The sequence below is a fragment of the Haemaphysalis longicornis genome, unplaced genomic scaffold (assembly GCF_048455015.1).
Source record: "Haemaphysalis longicornis isolate Haplotype H1 unplaced genomic scaffold, Haemaphysalis longicornis Haplotype H1 scaffold_5, whole genome shotgun sequence".
In the NCBI taxonomy this organism is placed as follows: Eukaryota; Metazoa; Arthropoda; class Arachnida; order Ixodida; family Ixodidae; genus Haemaphysalis; species Haemaphysalis longicornis.
The window spans coordinates 78364690-78372742 of record NW_027526385.1 but is presented as its reverse complement, the minus strand read 5'-3'; the positions used below and the strand labels follow the sequence as shown (position 1 = coordinate 78372742).

At 47.4% G+C, this 8053-nt stretch overlaps 2 non-coding genes across 2 annotated transcripts; both read right to left on the bottom strand.

Annotated features, from left to right (window-relative positions):
• Positions 1-259: 259 nt before the first annotated feature.
• Positions 260-331, bottom strand: Trnaa-ugc (transfer RNA alanine (anticodon UGC)). The gene has a single exon. It is a non-coding gene; the product is annotated as a tRNA-Ala (tRNA).
• Positions 332-6252: 5921 nt separating this feature from the next.
• On the bottom strand, positions 6253-6324 carry Trnaa-ugc (transfer RNA alanine (anticodon UGC)). Its single transcript has one exon. It is a non-coding gene; the product is annotated as a tRNA-Ala (tRNA).
• Between the last annotated feature and the right edge of the window lie 1729 nt (positions 6325-8053).

The following is an 8053-nucleotide window of genomic DNA, read 5'->3' as shown; positions in this document are numbered from 1 at the left end:
CAGCCTGTCATGAGCGGGTAACTGGCGGGAAGCCCTCTTATGCTACCTAGGCATCAAGGCTGCCAGAACCGAGACCCTCGCTAGGCTTTCGCAGAATAATATAGTAAGGAAATGAGGGGCTCGTTGAGGAATTAGAGAAGCTGGGTCAGCAGTCTACGACGCCAAAGGAGGCATAGGGGTGTGGTTAGGCTCTTTTCTTTTTTACTACGGTTAATGAAGTGAACATTTTTTTTAAATATACAGAAGAAAGAAAAACACGCGCCCAGAGTGGGGACCGAACCCACGCCTTTCGATTGCATGTCGAATGCCTTACCAATTCGGCTATCTGGGCGACTGTGTTCTCCTTCACTTTCTGGGCTATTTATATTTACTAGAGGTGTATCTGACACTTCAGGGTGGTAGCCAGCGCAACTCTGACTACACGGGGAGAAGGGGACCTTCTTTTCCACCCCCGCGGCGTGACTCCAACGTCGACAGCCTGTCATGAGCGGGTAACTGGCGGGAAGCCCTCTTATGCTACCTAGGCATCAAGGCTGCCAGAACCGAGACCCTCACTAGGCTTTCGCAGAATAATATAGTAAGGAAATGAGGGGCTCGTTGAGGAATTACAGAAGCTGGGTCAGCAGTCTACGACGCCAAAGCAGGCATAGGGGTGTGGTTAGGCTCTTTTCTTTTTTACTACAGTTAATGAAGTGAACATTTTTTTTTAAATATACAGAAGAAAGAAAAACACGCGCCCAGAGTGCGGACCGAAGCCACGCCTTTCGATTACATGTCGAATGCCTTACCAATTCGGCTATTGGGCGACTGTGTTCTCCTTCACTTTCTGGGCTATTTATATTTACTAGACGTGTATCTGACACTTGAAGGTGGTGGCCAGCGCCACTATGACTACACGGGGAGAAGGGGACCTTCTTTTCAACCCCCGCGGCGTGACTCCAACGTCGACAGCCTGTCATGAGCGGGTAACTGGCGGGAAGCCCTCTTATGCTACCTAGGCATCAAGGCTGCCAGAACCGAGACCCTCGCTAGGCTTTCGCAGAATAATATAGTAAGGAAATGCGGGGCTCGTTGAGGAACCCAGGCAGCACAGGACTGTTCGGCCTAAAACAGGCCGGTGTACTTTGGCCGTTGATTTTCTGTCCGGCCGTTTTCCGGCAGCCATGTTCGGCCCATGTCCAAATGTGGGCCTTTTGGCCGTATACGGCCGTACTCCCATGGCTGTCCAACGGCCAGTGTCCGTCGGCCAGTCGACCGGCTTACGGTCATACGGCCAGATTCCAGCCGTAGGGCTCCGGCCATTCCAAAGCCACCCGTGTACTGCCGAAGTACGTCCGCCGGAGGACAGCCGAGATACGGTCGTCGGACTCCAGCCGGACTACAGCTACCGGAAATACGGCCGTGCTACGGGCATTGGAGTTCAGCCACAGTACGTTAGCTGTACTGAGGCCGGTCACTGCATGTCGCGCGAGCAGATGACTCATTCGCGCAGTGCAGAAGCAGCACAAACCCAGCATTTTGGGTCCAATGCAGCCACATCAAAGTGAGTTCGCGCGCAAGCACCAGCCGTCAAGCTTTCAGCGCAGCTTTGCTTAATTACCAGCCTCAGTTGACAGCAAAATTCATTTATTAAACAGTGCTCACAAATTGTCGGTCCTTTAAGTGCTGTGCCTCTTTTACTGCCGAACACAGAAAATATTCAGTTCTTTGTAGAGCTAGAATAGATGTATTGTCCAGATCCTGATATCCTCTGTGGGGCGGCTTACCTGTAATAAACGGGGAAAGAGGAGGGGGGGGGGCGGCGGAGGGCGCATACTTTAGTGGGTTGAATTTCAGAGAGATAAATTGCGCCGCTTTTAGCCAATTTCTTTTAGGGCAATATTCCGGAACACTTTCATGCTATGACTACATAAACTATTTTTATAACAGTTGCTTGACCAATTTTGATGTATATAAAACCGGCGTGAATGCCTTTACGAAGCGTTTTGGTTCTTAACAAAACACTCAGGAGCATTTAATATAACTCCTTCACAAAAAAGTATGTCCAGTTTTTGCCCATTTTTCTTGCAAAGACATTTTCTACTCGATCAACTTTTCTGATGATCTTGCGCAGGGCTGATCCCAAGAAGGAGCGAACAGGTACTTTAATTTTCAATCTATTTTAATGTTGTTTTCATGAGTATACGTCCACACCACTTAATAGTCCAAAAGAGCTTAATTTTCTTCTAATGTCATACTACGTTCAAAAAATTCTAGACGCGTCGCGAATGACGCCCTGCTTCAGGTGGCTGCAGTTGTATCCCTTTGTGTTCACGCAAAGAAAGGCGTAAAATTAGAGTTACATAATTTGTTTCAAACCAATAACATAGCAATGGTAGCATGCATACAGGAAACCTTGCATACTGCAACGAATAGGGCAATAAATATTTTATTGGTCAAGGTTGAATGCGTAGGGTTCTCAACCCGTCGGAGGCAAACTTGCGCCTCTGGAAGTTTATTTATTTATTTATTTATTTATTTATTTATTTATTTATTTATTTGTCTGTTTGTTTATTTATTTATTTTTATTCATTTATTTATTCATTGTTTTATTTATTTATTTATTTATTTATTTATTTATTTATTTATTTATTTATTTATTTATTTGATGCCTCCTTTCCTTTGCATGCATTACAGAAGGGAGATACATAACACTAAGCATTAAATATGAGACAAAATAACAAAATAATTCTACAAGGCGCGCTGAAAATCGTCAATATAAACAGTTAACGCAATCATACGTCGAAGATAATTACACTGCAGTATTGATGTAAAATAAAATGAATCGCGCAAGGCGTCACCTTTAAAGGAAAGTTAATAATTTGCTTTAAGCTAGCGGTCCCACTTTGCGATATGTAGAATGGCGCTTGGACATACTTCTCCCCTTCTACAACAGTTTTCGAATGATAGATATTAAGAAAAAAGTTAAACCTGTGGTTTCATCTGTGATCTTTCATGTCCTGCCATTTCAGTTTACTTTTACTTTCTCTCATGCTAAGTTGAGCGTGCCAATTACCTAATACGAATTGCACTGACATATTCTGTATGTTTTCGAGCGTATCAACGAGCTCTTTGGTGTAGGGATCCACGAAAACACATGCGTACTCCGAGATTGAGCGCACATGAGTGAAATACGGTTGTTCTTTTCAGTTAGATGGAGGTTCACTGAAATTTCGCCTCAGAAAGCCAAAAACATATGCAGCCGTAACTTTTATGGTGTGAACCTGCCTATTTAACCTCTAACCACTCCCTAAATAAACTCCTAGGTATTTATATTCCTCGGCCGTTGGCACAGCAGCATAATTTATGGTATACGTATCCAATTGGAATGAAGGTTTTCTTGTAAAGGTGCCGTTAACACACTGTTTAACATCCAAAAACTTTTCTGAATCAGCACACCAGGATGTTATTAAATGCGAATAAAGCTGCAGGTATACGGAATCACGTTCATTCGCTATAGTCCGGTAAACTACACAGTACTTTTGAACAAAGCTATAGGGCCAATAGTAATAACAATGCAAAAACCGATTCATTCAGTTCATAGGATGAAATGTACTACGCAGAATGTGACATGCAACACCATCATTTGCTTTTCTGCAGTCCAAGAATATACAGTCAACCACTTTAAGCTTATCTATTGCAAGAGCCAAATCGTGCGTGAACTCAACAATCTGCGTTGAGCAAGAAAATCCTGACAAAATCCGTGTTTGCCAGGATGCTGGCGATTATGTTTAGCCAAATGAGTCATATCCCAAGAGTAGCTAAGCTCACCTTCAAACATCGGAACTAAATTAACAGCTAGGCTTCGTCAGTGACAAGGATCTGTTGTTATCGCAAATTTAAAATAATTTTTTTTCTAAATAGGCAGTCGTAAAATCCCCTGAAGTAACATAGTGCAGGGCATGAAGTTGATCCTACCAATGCACGAGCGAGTCTCTTCTACGTTTATCACCAACAACATAGTGCAACATTGCTTGTCGCAGTTTAATTGTAAGCAGAATAACTTGCGCTTTTGCTCGCACTTGCCTTTCTTTGGTGGGGAGTCCTTGACATGGTGGCGGTTTAGCTCCTGCGTGGTTGCCGCTTGCTCGACGCCCTTGAAGGCCAGTTATTTTGGTGAACCATCTCCATCTCGGATCGGACATCTCTGGCGGATCGATGTCTCCAATGCTCTCCATTTCTTGAGCGGGCGAATAGCCTCGAGATGATGCGTCGACGAAGCCGGAGGCAGAAGCGTGGTAGCGGCGATGACTGGCGAGGCTTAGCTCACCCGTCGGTGTGGCACAGTCTTCTTGTGGCAATAAATGACATTTCGATGGCCTAAAAGGTTCCCTGCTAATGTCCAGTGAGTCCTTGCACCTTGCCCGTTCACCGAGAACACTCATTACTGTTTGACAAACGATGTTTGTTCATTTAAAACGTAGAAACACGGAGCGGATGAAAAACGCGTCCCCGTTGTTCAGCTCCCTAACGGCCTTTTGTCCCACCAGGGAAAAACCGGTCGGTCTCCTTCCAAACACGTCTGTGCATGAATTCTCGGCGCCCAGGCGCGAGCCGTTGTTCGGCTGGATGCCGTTTGCCGAAAAAAGGACGTATAACCAGATACCTTACGTAGGCCGGTCTCCTCTTGAACACCGGTTGCCAAATATTCTGTGGCCATTCGCTGGCCGTAATTCGGCCGAAGACAGCTAACCCAATGCAAAACGTATATTCTGGGGCCGTACGTCCGCCGGACGCGCGGTTCACCGTTGAAACAACGAATGCACGGCAGCCGCGCTCCGGCCGGTCTCCTTTCGAACACCAACTGCCGCAAGAATACGCATATTCTGTGGCCGGTCGCTTGCCGTGCTTCGGCCGATTACCGCTTCCCGAAGAAAAAACGGATGCCCTAAGGGCGTACTTCGGCCGTTCTCTTTCTCAACATCGGCAGCCGTAAGAGAACTGAATATCTGGCAGCCGGTTAGCTGCCGTTGTGCGTCCGGACACGGGCGTACGGAAAAATGCCGAAGCGCTGGTTGCCGAATGTTGGCCGTTCAACGCATGATCAGTGGCTGCCAGAACCTGGATGCTGGCCGGACATGCCAGAAAGCGGCCATAGACGGGCCGGTCTTGGGGCACACTTTCTGTGCCGCCTGGGGAATTACAGAAGCTGGGTCAGCAGTCTACGACGCCAAAGGAGGCATAGGGGTGTGGTTAGGCTCTTTTCTTTTTTACTACGGTTAATGAAGTGAACATTTTTTTTAAATATACAGAAGAAAGAAAAACACGCGCCCAGAGTGGGGACCGAACCCACGCCTTTCGATTACATGTCGAATGCCTTACCAATTCGGCTATTGGGCGACTGTGTTCTCCTTCACTTTCTGGGCTATTTATATTTACTAGAGGTATATCTGACACTTGAGGGTGGTAGCCAGCGCCACTATGACTACACGGGGAGAAGGGGACCTTCTTTTCAACCCCCGCGGCGTGACTCCAACGTCTACAGCCTGTCATGAGCGGGTAACTGGCGGGAAGCCCTCTTATGCTACCTAGGCATCAAGGCTGCCAGAACCGAGACCCCCGCTAGGCTTTCGCAGAATAATATAGTAAGGAAATGAGGGGCTCGTTGAGGAATTACAGAAGCTGGGTCAGCAGTCTACGACGCCAAAGGAGGCATAGGGGTGTGGTTAGGCTCTTTTCTTTTTTACTACGGTTAATGAAGTGAACATTTTTTTTAAATATACAGAAAAAGAAAAACACGCGCCCAGAGTAGGGACCGAACCCACGCCTTTCGATTACATGTCGAATGCCTTACCAATTCGGCTATTGGGCGACTGTGTTCTCCTTCACTTTCTGGGCTATTTATATTTAGTAGAGGTGTATCTGACACTTGAGGGTGGTAGCCAGCGCCACTATGACTACACGGGGAGAAGGGGACCTTCTTTTCAACCCCCGCGGCGTGACTCCAACGTCGACAGCCTGTCATGAGCGGGTAACTGGCGGGAAGCCCTCTTATGCTACCTAGGCATCAAGGCTGCCAGAACCGAGACCCTCGCTAGGCTTTCGCAGAATAATATAGTAAGGAAATGAAGGGCTCGTTGAGGACTTACAGAAGCTGGGTCAGCAGTCTACGACGCCAAAGGAGGCATAGGGGTGTGGTTAGGCTCTTTTCTTTTTTACTACGGTTAATGAAGTGAACATTTTTTTTAAATATACAGAAGAAAGAAAAACACGCGCCCAGAGTGGGGACCGAACCCACGCCTTTCGATTGCATGTCGAATGCCTTACCAATTCGGCTATCTGGGCGACTGTGTTCTCCTTCACATTCTGGGCTATTTATATTTACTAGAGGTGTATCTGACACTTCAGGGTGGTAGCCAGCGCCACTCTGACTACACGGGGAGAAGGGGACCTTCTTTTCCACCCCCGCGGCGTGACTCCAACGTCGACAGCCTGTCATGAGCGGGTAACTGGCGGGAAAGCCCTCTTATGCTACCTAGGCATCAAGGCTGCCAGAACCGAGACCCTCACTAGGCTTTCGCAGAATGATATAGTAAGGAAATGAGGGGCTCGTTGAGGAATGACAGAAGCTGGGTCAGCAGTCTACGACGCCAAAGCAGGCATAGGGGTGTGGTTAGGCTCTTTTCTTTTTTACTACAGTTAATGAAGTGAACATTTTTTTTAAATATACAGAAGAAAGAAACACACGCGCCCAGAGTGCGGACCGAAGCCACGCCTTTCGATTACATGTCGAATGCCTTACCAATTCGGCTATTAGGCGACTGTGTTCTCCTTCACTTTCTGGGCTATTTATATTTACTAGACGTGTATCTGACACTTGAGGGTGGTGGCCAGCGCCACTATGACTACACAGGGAGAAGGGGACCTTCTTTTCAACCCCCGCGGCGTGACTCCAACGTCGACAGCCTGTCATGAGCGGGTAACTGGCGGGAAGCCCTCTTATGCTACCTAGGCATCAAGGCTGCCAGAACCGAGACCCTCGCTAGGCTTTCGCAGAATAATATAGTAAGGAAATGCGGGGCTCGTTGAGGAATTACAGAAGCTGGGTCAGCAGTCTACGACGCCAAAGGAGGCATAGGGGTGTGGTTAGGCTCTTTTCTTTTTTACTACGGTTAATGAAGTGAACATTTTTTTTTAAATATACAGAAGAAAGAAAAACACGCGCCCAGAGTGGGGACAGAACCCACGCCTTTCGATTACATGTCGAATGCCTTACCAATTCGGCTATTGGGCGACTGTGTTCTCCTTCACTTTCTGGGCTATTTATATTTACTAGAGGTGTATCTGACACTTGAGGGTGGTAGCCAGCGCCACTATGACTACACGGGGAGAAGGGGACCTTCTTTTCAACCCCCGCGGCGTGACTCCAACGTCTACAGCCTGTCATGAGCGGGTAACTGGCGGGAAGCCCTCTTATGCTACCTAGGCATCAAGGCTGCCAGAACCGAGACCCTCGCTAGGCTTTCGCAGAATAATATAGTAAGGAAATGCGGGGCTCGTTGAGGAATTACAGAAGCTGGGTCAGCAGTCTACGACGCCAAAGGAGGCATAGGGGTGTGGTTAGGCTCTTTTCTTTTTTACTACGGTTAATGAAGTGAACATTTTTTTTAAATATACAGAAGAAAGAAAAACACGCGCCCAGAGTGGGGACAGAACCCACGCCTTTCGATTACATGTCGAATGCCTTACCAATTCGGCTATTGGGCGACTGTGTTCTCCTTCACTTTCTGGGCTATTTATATTTACTAGAGGTGTATCTGACACTTGAGGGTGGTAGCCAGCGCCACTATGACTACACGGGGAGAAGGGGACCTTCTTTTCAACCCCCGCGGCGTGACTCCAACGTCTACAGCCTGTCATGAGCGGGTAACTGGCGGGAAGCCCTCTTATGCTACCTAGGCATCAAGGCTGCCAGAACCGAGACCCCCGCTAGGCTTTCGCAGAATAATATAGTAAGGAAATGAGGGGCTCGTTGAGGAATTACAGAAGCTGGGTCAGCAGTCTACGACGCCAA